This window comes from Arachis duranensis, chromosome 7 (genome assembly GCF_000817695.3).
Source record: "Arachis duranensis cultivar V14167 chromosome 7, aradu.V14167.gnm2.J7QH, whole genome shotgun sequence".
NCBI classification, from domain to species: Eukaryota; Viridiplantae; Streptophyta; class Magnoliopsida; order Fabales; family Fabaceae; genus Arachis; species Arachis duranensis.
In genome coordinates, this window is record NC_029778.3 from 70407180 (window position 1) to 70422555 (window position 15376).

The 15376-nt window shown below is 38.1% G+C and overlaps 1 non-coding gene across 1 annotated transcript; it reads left to right on the forward strand.

Annotated features, from left to right (window-relative positions):
- Positions 1–6933: 6933 nt before the first annotated feature.
- On the forward strand, positions 6934–7042 carry LOC127740812 (small nucleolar RNA R71). Its single transcript, XR_008001668.1, has one exon. It is a non-coding gene; the product is annotated as a small nucleolar RNA R71 (small nucleolar RNA).
- Positions 7043–15376: the final 8334 nt, after the last annotated feature.

Here is a 15376-nt window from a genome sequence, read left to right on the forward strand (position 1 = left end):
TACCTCCTAATCCTATAACACTCTTCCCCATGTCACACTTCCCAACAACTTCAATCTCTGAATCTCTCCTCCCAATAAACACTCTTTTTCAAAATCCTTCACCAATCACCTCAACCACTCTTCCCCATAAAACCCACCTACCTCCAAAATTCAAAAATCTTTCCCACCCAAACCCACCCTAAATGGCCGAACCTACCCCCTCTCCACTCACTATATAAACCCATCCATTCTCCTTCATTTTCACACAACACAACCCTCTCTTCCCCCCTTGGCCGAATACACATTCACCCTTCTCCTCCATATTTTCTTCTTCTTCTTCTTCTCTTCTTTCTTCTATTGCTCGAGGGCGAGCAATTTCTTAAGTTTAGTGTCGTAAAAGCATAAGCTTTTTGTTTTTCCATTACCATCAATGGCACCTAAGGCTGGAGAATCCTCTAGAAAAGGAAAAGGGAAGACAAAAGCTTCCACTTCCGAGTCATGGGAGATGGAAAGATTCATCTCCAAAAGCCATCAAGACCACTTCTATGATGTTGTGGCAAAAAGCAAGGGTAAAAAGGATCCAAGGCTTTGAGCATCAATGGATAGGAGGGCCCAAGGAAATAAAATCCAGGCCTAAACGGCTAAATCAAGCTGTCCCTAACCATGTGCTTGTGGCATGCAGGTCCAAGTGAAAAGCTTGAGACTGAGTGGTTAAAGTCGTGATCCAAAGCAAAAAGAGTGTGCTTAAGAGCTCTGGACACCTCTAACTGGGGACTTTAGCAAAGCTGAGTCACAATCTGAAAAGGTTCAGCCAGTCATGTGTCTGTGGCATTTATGTATCCAGTGGTAATACTGGAAAACAAAGTGCTTAGGGCCACGGCCAAGACTCATAAAAGTAGCTGTGTTCAAGAATCAACATATTTAACTAGGAGAATCAATAACACTATCCAAAATTCTAAGTTCCTAGAGAAGCCAATCATTCTGAACTTCAAAGGAAAAAGTGAGATGCCAAAACTGTTCAGAAGCAAAAAGCTACAAGTCCCGCTCATCTAATTGGAATTAATATTCATTGATATTTTAGAATTTATAGTATATTCTCTTCTTTTTATCCTATTTGATTTTCAGTTGCTTGGGGACAAGCAACAATTTAAGTTTGGTGTTGTGATGAGCGGATAATTTATACGCTTTTTAGCATTGTTTTTAGGTAGTTTTTAGTAAGTTCAAGCTACTTTTAGGGATGTTTTCATTAGCACTGTTGGAATCTGACCTTCCTGCACTCAAAATAGATTTTTTGGAGCTACAGAACTCCAAATGGCGCGCTCTCAACATCGTTGGAAAGTAGACACCCAGAGCTTTCCAGCAATATATAATAGTCCATACTTTATTCGGGAATTGATGACGTAAAGTGGTGCTCAACGCCAAGTACATGCTGCTGTCTGGAGTCAAACGCCAGAAACACGTCACAACCCGGAGTTGAACGCCAGAAACACGCTATAACTCGGCGTTCAACTCCAAGAAAAGCCTCAGCTCGTGGATAGATCAAGGTCAGCCCAAGCATACACCAAGTGGGCCCCGGAAGTGGATTTATGCATCAATTACTTACTCATGTAAACCCTAGTAGCTAGTTTAGTATAAATAAGACTTTTTACTAGTGTATTAGTATCTTTTGACCATTCGGTCTTTTGATCACCTTCATGGGGGCTGGCCATTCAGCCATGCCTGAACCTTTCACTTATGTATTTTCAACGGTGGAGTTTCTACACACCATAGATTAAGGGTGTGGAGCTCTGCTGTACCTTAAGCTTCAATACAATTACTATTATTTTCTATTCAATTCTCCTTATTCTTATTCCAAGATATACGTTGCACTTCAACTTGATGAATGTGATGATCCATGACAATCATCATCATTCTCACCTATGAACGCGCGTGACTGACAACCACTTCCGTTCTACCTTAGGCCGGGCGCATATCTCTTAGATTCCCCAACAGAATCTTCGTGGTATAAGCTAGATAGATGGCGGCATTCAAGGAAATCCGGAAAGTCTAACCTTGTCTGTGGTATTCCGAGTAGGATTCCGGGAATTCGGAAAGTCTAACCTTGTTTGTGGTATTCCAAGTAGGATTCCGGGATTGAATGACTGTGACGAGCTTCAAACTCCTGAAGGCTGGGCGAGCACAGCATCTCCATACGCCTATCTGAAATTCCCACTATTGATTTACATAAGTATTTCTATCCTATTTTATTTTCTGTTTATTATTTATTTTCGAACTTATCATAAACCATTTAATCTGCCTAACTGAGATTTACAAGGTGACCATAGCTTGCTTCATACCAACAATCTCTGTGGGATCGACCTTTACTCACGTAAGGTATTACTTGGATGACCCAGTACACTTGCTGGTTAAGTTGAACGGAGTTGTGATCACACGTGCCATTACCAGGGATTATTAAGATCCCAATTCATCATACCATGATCTCTTTGGGGTATTTCTGATAGAGCCAATATTTAAATTTCATACAAGTACAAAGAGACCAACTTTGAGGATTACAATTTCGTCCACCAGCGGGACTTGTAGCTTTTTGCTTCTAAATAGTTTTGGCATCTCACTTTATCCTTTGAAGTTTAGAATGATTGGCATCCATAAGAACTCAGAGTTCAGATAGTGTTATTGATTCTTCTAGTTAAGTATGTTGATTCTTGAACACAGCTACTTTTATGAGTATTGGCCATGGCCCTAAGCACTTTGTTTTCTAGTATTACCACCGAATACATAAATGCCACAGACACATGACTGGGTGAACCTTTTCAGATTGTGACTCATCTTTGCTAAAGTCCCCAGTTAGAGGTGTCCAGAGCTCTTAAGCACACTCTTTTTGCCTTGGATCACGACTTTAACCACTCAGTCTCAAGCTTTTCACTTGGACCTGCATGCCACATGCACATGGTTAGGGACAGCTTGATTTAACCGCATAGGCCTGGATTTTATTTTCTTGGGCCCTCCTATCCATTGATGCTCAAAGCCTTGGATCCTTTTTACCCATGCCTTTTGGTTTTAAGGGCTATTGGCTTCTTCAGCTTGCTTTTTCTTTTTCTTTCTTTAATATATATATTTATTTTGGCCATTTTTTTCATTGTTTTTTCTTGCTTCAAGAATCAATTTTATGATTTTTCAGATCCTCAATAACATTTCTCTTTTTCATCATTCTTTCAAGAGCCAACAATTTTAACATTCATAAACAACAAGATCAAAATTATGCCTATTCATGCATTTATTCAGAAAACAAAAAGTATTGTCACCACATCAATATAATTAAACTAATTTTAAGGATGAATTCAAAACTCATGTACTTCTTGTTCTTTTGTTTTAAAAACATTTTTCATTTAAGAGAGGTGAAGGATTCATGGAATTATTCATAGCCTTAAGACATAGTTACTAGACACTAATGATCATGTAATAAAGACACAAACATAGACAAACATGAAGCTCAAAAACCGAAAAATAGAGAGATAAGAACAAGGAAGTTAAGGAATGAGTCCACCTTAGTGAGGGTGGCGCCTTAGTGCTCTTGGTGTTTCACCCTTAATTGGTTCATGTCATAACTTAATCCTTCTAGAGAAGTGTTGAGTTGTTCCCAATAGTTGTTTGGAGGAAAATGCATCCCTTGAGGCATCTCAGGGATTTCTTGATGATAAGCTTCCTCATGCGTCTCTTGAGATCCATGAATGAGCTCTTTTGTTTGCTCCATCCTCTTCTTAGTGATGGGCTTGTCCTCTTCAATGAGGATGTCTCCTTCTATGACAACTCCAGCTAAGTTGCATAGATGGCATATGAGATGAGGAAAAGCTAGCCTAGCCAAGGTGGAGGGCTTTTCGGTTACTTTGTAGAGTTTTAGAGGGATGACTTCATGAACTTCTACTTCCTCTCCAATCATGATGCTATGGATCATGATGGCCCGATCCACAGTTACTTTAGATCGGTTGCTAGTGGGGATGATGGAGCGTTGGATGAACTCCAACCATCCTCTAGCCACAGGTTTAAGGTCCAGTCTTCTCAATTGAACCGGCTTACCTTTTGAGTCTCTTTTCCATTGAGCTTCTTCCACACATATGTCCATGAGGACTTGGTCCAACCTTTGATCAAAGTTGACCCTTCTAGTGTAGGGGCGTGCGTCTTCTTGCATCATAGGCAAGTTGAACGCCAACCTTACGTTCTCCGGACTGAAATCTAAGCATTTTCCCCGAACTATTGTAAGCCAATTCTTTGGGTTTAGGTTCATGCTTTGATCATGGTTCCTAGTGATCCATGCATTGGCATAGAACACTTGAACCATTAAGATTCCGACTTGTTGAATGGGGTTGGTAAGAACTTCCCAACCTCTTCTTTGGATCTCATGTCGGATCTCCGGATACTCATTTTTCTTGAGCATGAAAGGGACCTCAGGGATCACCTTTTTTCTTGGCTACAACTTTATAGAAGTGGTCTTGATGGACCTTTGAGATGAATCTCTCCATCTCCCATGACTAGGAGGTGGAAGCTTTTGTCTTCCCTTTCCTCTTTCTAGAGGTTTCTCCGGCCTTAGGTGTCATAAATGGTTATGGAAAAACAAAAAAGCTATACTTTCACCACACCAAACTTAGAATGTTGTTCACCCTCGAGCAAAAGAAGAAAGAATATAAGAAGAAGAAGAAGATATAGAGGAGAGGGAGAGAGGTGAGGGTTTGGGCCAAGGGGGGAGAAGAGAGGGTAGTGTTGTGAGTGGTGAAGAGGTGATGGGGAAGAGTGATTGAGGTGATTGGTGAATGATGTTTGGGAAAAAGTGTTATGAAAAGGTGTGAGAGAGAGGGAGAAGGTAGGTGGGGATCCTGTGGGATCCACAGATCCTGAGGTGATCCTGTGGGATCCACAGATCCTGAGGTGTCAAGAATTTCTCATCCCTGCACCCTTTAGGCGTGTAAAATGCCTTCTATATGCAATCCTAGCGTTTAATGCCAGACTGATGCTTGTTTCTGGCGTTAAACGCCAGCTTGGTGCTTGTTTCTGGCGTTTAAACGCCAGACAGCTCTTCCTCCAGGGTGTGCTTTTTCTTCTGCTATTTTTTTACTGTTTTTAATTTTTACAATTGTTTTGTGACTCCACATGATCATAAACCTAATAAAATATAACAGAACAATAGAAATATAGATAAATAAAAATTGGGTTGCCTCCCAATAAGCGCTTCTTTAATGTCAATAGCTTGACAGTGAGCTCTCATGGAGCTTCACAGATGTTCAGAGCATTGTTGGGATCTCCCAACACCAAACTTAGAGTTTGAATGTGGGGGTTCAACACCAAACTTAGAGTTTGGTTGTGGCCTCCCAACGCCAAACTTAGAGTTTGATTGTGGGGGCTTTGTTTGACTCTGTATTGAGAGAAGCTTATCATGCCTCTTTTCCATGGTTGTAGAGGTATAACCTTGAGCTTTAAACACAAGGTAGTCCCCATTCAATTGAAGGACTAGTTCACCTCTATCAACATTAATCACAGCTTTTGTTGTGGCTAGGAAGGGTCTTCCAAGAATGATGGATTCATTCTCATCCTTCCCAGTGTCTAAGATTATGAAATCAGTAGGGATGTAAATGCCTTCAACCTTTACCAACACGTCCTCTACCAATCCATAAGCTTGTTTTATTGACTTGTCTGCCATCTCTAATAAGATTCTTGCAGCTTGTACCTCAAAGATCCCCAGTTTCTCCATTACAGAGAGTGACATAAGATTTATACCTGACCCCAGGTCACATAGAGCCTTCTCAAAGGTCATGGTGCCTATGGTACAGAGTATTAAGAATTTACTAGGATCTTGTTTCTTTTGAGGTAAAGTTTGCTGAACCCATGTATTTAGTTCACTAAAGAGCAAGGGAGGTTCACCTTTCTAAGTCTCATTACCAAACAACTTGGCATTCAACTTCATGATGGCTCCTAGATATTAAGCAATTTGGTCTTCAGTTACATCTTCATCCTCTTCAGAGGAAGAATAGTTCTAAGAGCTCATGAATGGCAGAAGGAAGTTTAATGGAATCTCTATGGTCTCTATATGAGCCTCAGATTCCTTTAGGTCCTCAATAGGGAACTTCTTTCTGTTTGGAGGACGTCCCATGAGGTCTTCCTCATTGGGATTCACGTCCTCCCCTTCCTCTTTGGATTCGACCATTTTGATTATATCAATGACCTTGCACTCTCTTTTTGGATTCTCTTTAGTATTGCTTGGGAGAGTACTAGGAGGAGTTTCATTGATTTTCTTACTCAGCTGACCTACTTGTGCCTCCAAGTTTCTAATGGAGGACCTTGTTTCATTTATGAAACTTAAAGTGGCCTTAGATAGATCAGAGACTATGTTTGCTAAGCTAGAGGGGCTTTACTCAGAATTCTCTGTCTGTTGCTGAGAAGATTATGGAAAAGGCTTGCTATTGCTAAACCTGTTTCTTTCACCATTGTTATTATTGAAGCCTTGCTTCTGTGGATCCTTCCATGAAAAATTCGGATGATTTCTCCATGAAGGGTTATAGGTGTTGCCAAAGGCTTCACCTATGTTATTTACCTCTGCCATTGCAGAGTTCTCAGGATCATAAGCTTCTTCTTCAGAAGATGCTTCTTTAGTACTATTGGATGCATTTTGCAATCCATTCAGACTCTGAGAAATCATGTTGACTTGCTGAGTCAACATTTTGTTCTGAGCCAATATGGCATTCAGAGCATCAATTTCAAGAACTCTCCTCTTCTGAGGCGTCCCATTACTCACAGGATTCCTCTTAGAGGTGTACATAAATTGGTTATTTGCAACCATGTCAATGAGTTCTTGAGCTTCTGTAGGCATTTTCTTTAGGTGAATGGATCCACCTGCAGAATGGTCCAGTGACATCTTAGAGAAGTCAGATAGACCATCATAGAATATATCCAAAATGGTCCACTCTGAAAGCATGTTAAAAGGACACTTTTTGGTCAACTGCTTGTATCTTTCCCAAGCTTCATAGAGGGATTTACCATCTTTTTGCTTGAAGGTTTGAACATCTACTCTGAGCTTGCTCAGCTTTTAAGGAGGAAAGAACTTGGCCAAGAAGGCCGTGACCAGCTTATCCCAAGAGTCTAGGCTATCTTTAAGTTGTGAGTCCAACCATGTTCTAGCTCTGTCTCTTACAGCAAAGGAGAAAAGCATGAGCTTGTAGACTTCAGGATCTACTCCATTAGTCTTAACAGTATCACAGATCTGCAAGAATTTAGTTAAAAATTGATAGGGATCTTCTGATGGAAGTCCATGGAACTTGCAGTGCTGTTGCATTAGACCAACTAGTTGAGGCTTCAGCTCAAAATTGTTTGCTCCAATGGCAGAGATTGAGATTCTTCTTCCATAAAAATTGGAAGTAGGTGTAGTATAATCACCAAGCATCCTCCTTGCCCCTCCAGCATTGTCTTCTTTTTCGAGATTCTCTGTAAGGTTTTCTCTGATTTGTTATGCTTTAGCTTCTCTTAACTTCTTCTTCAGAGTCTTTTCAAGTTCAGGATCTGCTTCAACAAAAATGTCCTTGTCCTTGTTCCTGCTCATATGAAAAAAAACAGAAAAGAAAGAGGAATCCTCTATGTCACAGTATAGAGATTCCTTTATGTGAGTAGAAGAAGAAAAGAATAGAAGAAGGAGGAGAAAAATTCGAACACAAAACGGGAAGAGAGGGTTCAAATTTTTAGATGAAGAGAAGTGTTAGTAAACGAATAAATAAATAGAAAGAGATGAGAGGGAAGAGTTTTCGAAAATTATTTTTGAAAAATAGTTAGTGATTTTCGAAAATTAAGAAAAGAATTAAAATTAAAATTAAAATTTGAAACAATCAGTTAATTAAAAGAATTTTGAAAAAGTTAATAGTGATTTTCGAAAATTAGAGAGAGAAAAATAATTAGGTGGTTTTGGAAAAGATAAGAAACAAACAAAAAGTCAATTAGTTAGTTGAAAAAGATTTGAAAATCAATTTTGGAAAGATAAGAAGTTAGAAAAGATTTTGAAATTAAAATTTTTGAAAAAAATATGATTTGAAAAAGATATGATTGAAAAGATATGGTTGAAAAAGATTTGATTTTTTTTAAAATTGATGACTTGACTAATAAGAAACTAATAGATATGATTCTAGAATTTAAAGATTGAACCTTTCTTAACAAGAAAGTAACAAACTTCAAATTTTTGAATCAATCACATTAATTGTTAGTAAAGTTTTCAAAATTTTGAAATAAAGATAAGAAAAAGATTTTGAAAATCAATTTTAAAGAATTTTTGAAAATAATAATAAAAAAATGAAGAAGATTTAATTTTTGAAAAAGATTTTGAAAAGATAGGATTTTTAAAATTGAAATCATGGCTTGACTAAAAAGAAACAACTTATTTTAAAACTTTTTGACTAAGTTAACCCAAAGATTTCAAATTTTATGAGAGAAATAAGGAAAAAATATTTTTTTATTTTTGAATTTTTAATGAGGAGAGAGAAAAACACAAATATGACCAAAAATATGAAAATTTTGGATCAAAACCAATGATGCATGCAAGAACACTATGAATGTCAAGATGAACACCAAGAATACTTTGAAGATCAAGATGAACATCAATACTTATTTTTGAAAAATTTTCAAGAAAAGAAAAACATGCAAGACACCAAACTTAGAAAGTTTTCATGTTTAGACACTATGAATGCAAAAATGCATATGAAAAATAACAAAAAACACAAAACAAGAAAATATGAAAATCAAACAAGAAGACTTATCAAGAACAACTTTAAGATCATGAAGAACACCATGCATGAATTTTTCGAAAAAATGTATAAATTTTAAAAACATGCAATTGACACCAAACTTAAAAATTGACACTAGACTCAAACAAGAAACACAAAATATTTTTGGTTTTTATGATTTTATTAATTTTTTTGTATTTTATTATTTTTTTTGAAAATTATTTTTTTGAAAAACGAAAACAAAGAAAAATTTTTTGAAAAATTTTTGGAAAACAAAATTACCTAATCTGAGCAACAAGATCAACCGTCAGTTGTCCAAACTCAAACAATCCCCGACAACGGCGCCAAAAACTTGGTGCACGAAATTGTGATCATCAACAATGGCGCCAAAGACTTGGAGCTCTCAAACGTAAATCACACTTTGTCACAACTTCGCACAACTAACCAGCAAGTGCACTGAGTCGTCCAAGTAATACCTTACGTGAGTAAGGGTCGATCCCACGGAGATTGTTGGTATAAAGCAAGCTATGGTCATCTTGTAAATCTCAGTTAGGCGGATTCTAATGGTTATAATGGTTTTCGAATATAACAATAAATAAAGCATAAAATAAAGATAGAGATACTTATGTAATTCATTGGTGGGAATTTCAGATAAGCGCATGAAGATACTGTGTTCCTTCTGAATCTCTGCTTTCCTACTACTTTCATCCAATCATTCTTACTCCTTTCTATGGCAAGCTGTATGTTCGGGTTTCACCGGCATCAATGGCTACCTATCGTCCTCTCAGTGAAAATGGTCCAAATGCTCTGTCACAGCACTGCTAATCATCTGTCAGTTCTCGATCATGTCAGAATAGGATCCATTGATCCTTTTGCGTCTGTCACTATGCCCAACACTCGTGCCTTTGAAGCTCGTCACAGTCATTCGATCTCTGAATCCTACTCAGAATACCACAGACAAGGTTTAGACTTTCCGGATTCTCAAGAATGCTGCCAATGGATTCTAGCCTAGGAAGCACCGATACGACACGCGATACGGACACGACACGACACGGATACGCCGACACGTTCTTTTTATAAAAAAATTGGATACGACACGTTTAGGATATGTTGTGAATTAAAATTTAAATAATATATTAAATTAATAAAATATCATATTGTAAATACAAGAGTAAATATAATTGTATAAAAAAGTCTTAAAATTATACAATTATTAAAAAAATAAAAAATTTTAATCTATTCTTGTCATCTCGCTAACAGAAAATGTATCAATTTTTTCTCTTTCAAGTCCATCATGAATCAATTATAAAGAAAAAATTGGTTAATCGGGCCATAAAATCACAAAATCAATTGAAGATTTGCAGTCTAGTAGAAAGATCCGTCTCATGAACATCTGAACCGGGTCGGACTCGTTCGGATTCGTGATCGCTCTACCAAGATTCGGGTCGGACTCGTTTAGATTCGTGACCGCTCCACCAAAATTTTGCACCGCAAGAAGACACTCCGCCGATACGCTCGTTTGAAGTATCCACCGAGCATCGGTATCGGATTCGTGTCCGACACGGATACGCCAGCACCATGAGAGAATCCGTGCTTCATAGAATTTCTAGCTTATACCACGAAGATTCTGATTAAGAAATCCAAGAGATACTCATTCAATCGAAGGTAGAACGGAGGTGGTTGTCAGGCACGCATTCATAGGTTGAGAATGGTGATGAGTGTCACGGATCATCACATTCATCAGGTTGAAGTGTGAATGAATATCTTAGAATAAGAATAAGCGTGAATTGAATAGAAGAACAATAGTAATTGCATTAATACTCGAGGTACAGCAGAGCTCCACACCTTAATCTATGGTGTGTAGAAACTCCACTGTTGAAAATAAATAAGAACAACGTCTAGGCATGGCCGAATGGCCAGCCCCCAATGTCTAAGAACTAAACGTCCACAGATTAATTCCCCGATGAAAATACAATAGTAAAAAGTCCTATTTATACTAAACTAGTTACTAGGGTTTACAGAAATAAGTCTAAGTGCAGAAATCCACTTCTGGGGCCCACTTTGGTGTGTGCTTGGGTTGAGCCTTGAGATTTCACGTGTAGAGACTTCTTTTGGAGTTAAACGCCAAGTTGTAACGTGTTTTTGGTGTTTAACTCTGGTTTGTGACGTGTTTCTGGCGTTTTACTCCAGAATGCATCATGGAGCTAGCGTTGAAAGCCAGTTTGTGTCATCTAAACTCGAATAAAGTATAAACTATTATATATTGCTGGAAAGCCCTGGATGTCTAATTTCCAACGCAATTAAAGTCGTGCCATTTGGAGTTCTGTATCTCTAGAAAATCCATTTCGAGTGAAAGGAGGTTAGAATCCAACAGCATCAGCGGTCCTTTGTCAGCCTCATATCAGATCTTTGCTCAGGTCCCTCAATTTCAGCCAAAAAAATACCTGAAATCACAGAAAAATACACAAACTCATAGTAAAGTCTAGAAATGTGAATTTTGCATAAAAACTAATAAAAACATCCCTAAAAGTAGCTAGATTATACTAAAAACTACCTAAAAACAATGCCAAAAAGCGTATAAATTATCCGCTCATCACAACACCAAAGTTAAATTGTTACTTGTCCCCAAGCAACTGAAAATCAAATAAGATATAAAGAAGAGAATATACTATAAATCCCAAAATATCAATGAATATTAGTTCTAATTAGATGAGCGGGTGATGAGCGGATAATTTATACGCTTTTTGGCATTGTTTTTAGGTAGTTTTTAGTAAGTTCAAGCTACTTTTAGGGATGTTTTCATTAGTTTTTATGTTAAATTCACATTTCTGGACTTTACTATGAGTTTGTGTATTTTTTTGTGATTTCAGGTATCTGACCTCCCTGCACTCAAAATAGATTTTCTGGAGCTACAGAACTCCAAATGGTGCGCTCTCAACGGCGTTGGAAAGTAGACATCTAGAGCTTTCCATCAATATACAATAGTCCATACTTTATTCTGGAATTGACGACGTAAAATGGCGCTCAACGTCAAGTACATGCTGCTGTCTGGAGTCAAACACCAGAAACACGTCACAACCCGGAGTTGAACGCCAGAAACACGCTATAACTCGGCGTTCAACTCCAAGAAAAGCCTCAGCTCGTGGATAGATCAAGCTCAGCCCAAGCATACACCAAGTGGGCCCCGGAAGTGGATTTATGCATCAATTACTTACTCATGTAAACCCTAGTAGCTAGTTTAGTATAAATAAGACTTTTTTACTAGTGTATTAGAATCTTTTGACCATTCGGTATTCCGAGTAGGATTCCGGGAATCCGGAAAGTCTAACCTTGTCTGTGGTATTTCGAGTAGGATTCTGGAATTGAATGGCTGTGACGAGCTTTAAACTCCTGAAGGCTGGGCATTAGTGACAGATGCAAAAGAATCAAGGGATTCTATTCCAACCTGATTGAGAACCGACAGATGATTAGTCGTGCTGTGACAGAGCATAGGACCATTTTCACTGAGAGGATGGGATATAGCCATTGACAACGATGATGCCCTACATACAGCTTGCCATGGAAAGGAGTAAGAAGGATTGGATGAATGTAATAAGAAAGTAGAGATTCAAGAGAAGCACAGCATCTCCATACGCCTATCTGAAATTCCCACTATTGATTTACATAAGTATTTCTATCCTATTTTATTTTCTGTTTATTATTTATTTTCGAACTTATCATAAACCATTTAATCTGCCTAACTGAGATTTACAAGGTGACCATAGCTTGCTTCATACCAACAATCTCTGTGGGATCGACCCTTACTCACGTAAGGTATTACTTGGATGACCCAGTACACTTGCTGGTTAAGTTGAACGGAGTTGTGATCACACGTGCCATTACCAGGGATTATTAAGATCCCAATTCATCATACCATGATCTCTTTGGGGTATTTCTAATAGAGCCAATATTTAAATTTCATACAAGTACAAAGAGACCAACTTTGAGGATCACAATTTCGTCCACCAAGTTTTTGGCGCCGTTGCCGGGGATTGTTTGAGTTTGGACAACTGACGGTTCATCTTGTTGCTCAGATTAGGTAATTTTATTTTCAAAAATCTTTTTCAAAATTTTTCTTTTCTTTTTCGTTTTTTCCAAAAATATTTTCGAAAAAAATTAATAAAAACATCCAAAAAAATTAGAAAATCATAAAAATAAAAAATATTTTGTGTTTCTTATTTGAGTCCTGAGTCAATTTTTAAGTTTGGTGTCAATTGCATGCTTTAAAAAATTTTCTTATATTTTTCAAAAGTTTCATGCATTCATAGTGTTCTTCATGATCTTCAAGATGTTCTTGGTAAATTCTCTTGTTTGAACTTGATGATTTCTTGTTTTGTGTTGTTTGTTGTTTTTCATATGCATTTTTCGTTTGTTAGACTCCATGCATTAAAGATTTCTAAGTGTAGTGTCTTGCATGTTTTCTTTGCATCAAAAATTTTTCAAAAATATGTTCTTGATGTTCATCATGATCTTCAAGGTGTTCATGGCATTCATCTTGACATTCATAGTGCTCTACCAAGATTCGGGTCGGACTCGTTTAGATTCGTGACCGCTCCACCAAAATTTTGCACCGCAAGAAGATACTCCGCCGATACGCTCGTTTGAAGTATCCACCGAGTATCGGTATCGGATTCGTGTCCGACACAGATACGCCAGCACCATAAGAGAATCCGTGCTTCATAGAATTTCTAGCTTATACCACGAAGATTCTGATTAAGAAATCCAAGAGATACTCATTCAATCGAAGGTAGAACGGAGGTGGTTGTCAGGCACGCGTTCATAGGTTGAGAATGGTGATGAGTGTCACAGATCATCACATTCATCAGGTTGAAGTGTGAATGAATATCTTAGAATAAGAATAAGCGTGAATTGAATAGAAGAACAATAGTAATTGCATTAATACTTGAAGTATAACAGAGCTCCACACCTTAATCTATGGTGTGTAGAAACTCCACCGTTGAAAATACATAAGAACAAGGTCTAGGCATGGCCGAATGGCCAGCCCCCAATGTCTAAGAACTAAACGTCCAAAGATTAATTCCCCGATGAAAATACAATAGTAAAAAGTCCTATTTATACTAAACTAGTTACTAGGGTTTACAAAAATAAGTCTAAGTGCAGAAATCCACTTCCGGGGCCCACTTTGGTGTGTGCTTGGGCTGAGCCTTGAGCTTTCACGTGTAGAGACTTCTTTTGGAGTTAAACACCAAGTTGTAACGTGTTTTTGGCGTTTAACTCTGGTTTGTGATGTGTTTCTGGCATTTTACTCCAGAACGCAGCTTGGAGCTGGCATTGAATGCCAGTTTGCATCATCTAAACTCAAATAAAGTATAGACTATTATATATTGCTGGAAAGCCCTGAATGTCTAATTTCCAACGCAATTGAGAGCGCGCTATTTAGAGTTCTATAGCTCCAGAAAATCTATTTCAAGTGTAGGGAGGTCAGAATCCAACAGCATCAGCAGTCCATTATCAGCCTCCTATAAGATTTTTGCTCAGGTCCCTCAATTTCAGCCAGAAAATACCTGAAATCACAGAAAAACTTACAAACTCATAGTAAAGTCCAGAGATGTGAATTTTGCACAAAAACTAATAAAAACATCCCTAAAAGTAGATAGATTCTACTAAAAACTACCTAAAAAAATGCAAAAAAGCGTATAAATTATCCGCTCATCAGCAAGCACTCTGAATTCTCTACGGAGTACCAAACACTTCTGTTAGATCTAACCAAATTATCACCAGTTGAGCCCTTACATCTAGCTGTTGAATTATCAACCTTGATGAGCCTCGATTTGCAATTCCAACCACTAAATAGTTTCCTCTTACGTTTTATGCCACAAAGCTTCTTGAGTTGACCGTCCGTTTCAAGAATACCATACTCAAGTGGGATAGAAAGACGAACAGAGATAAGTTTTACCCACTCGATTGAAGGAGTAGACGGCAACCTAGGTGTGGAAGTTTCCAACGTTCTTGACAAAGCGTACTCAACTCCCGTCCGTCCTTTTCTAAGGATTTCCGCTTCCACATCATTCTCAGACTCAATCAGAGAAGAGTCTTCATATTCAAGAAGTTCAATTGTGGATGTAGTTTTATTACTGGGAGGACTTGATGCATGATCCTCATTACCAAGGTAACTTACTTCTTGATCTATCCCATCCAAGTCTTCATAAGGAATATGCCATGGCGGTTGTGCACTGGCCTTCTTGACATCAATTTCAATCTTATTGGAGGGGTGCTCTACAATTTTAGATTCCCATGGAGGTTCAGCATCTCCTAAATCTTCAACCACTTCTTTCTCTGCAACCATTATGGCTTCCTCCACTTGTTCCAATACAAAACCATGTTCCTCATTGTCCACCGGAGTTTCTAGTGTCTCCTTCATACTACGCTCTTCTTTTTATTCTCCACATGTAGCCATGGGAGTATTTTGAGTGTTTAAATATTGGGAAGTTAATCGGTTTACTACCTCGGTCAAGGCAGTCACGAATTCTAGTACTCCCCGTTTCATCTCTAGTTGCCATTGAAGAAGAACACCAATAGTGTCATGCATTGAAGGTTGAGGTGGATGTGAGAGCTCATTATTTGGGAGAAAAAGTTCGTGATAAAAG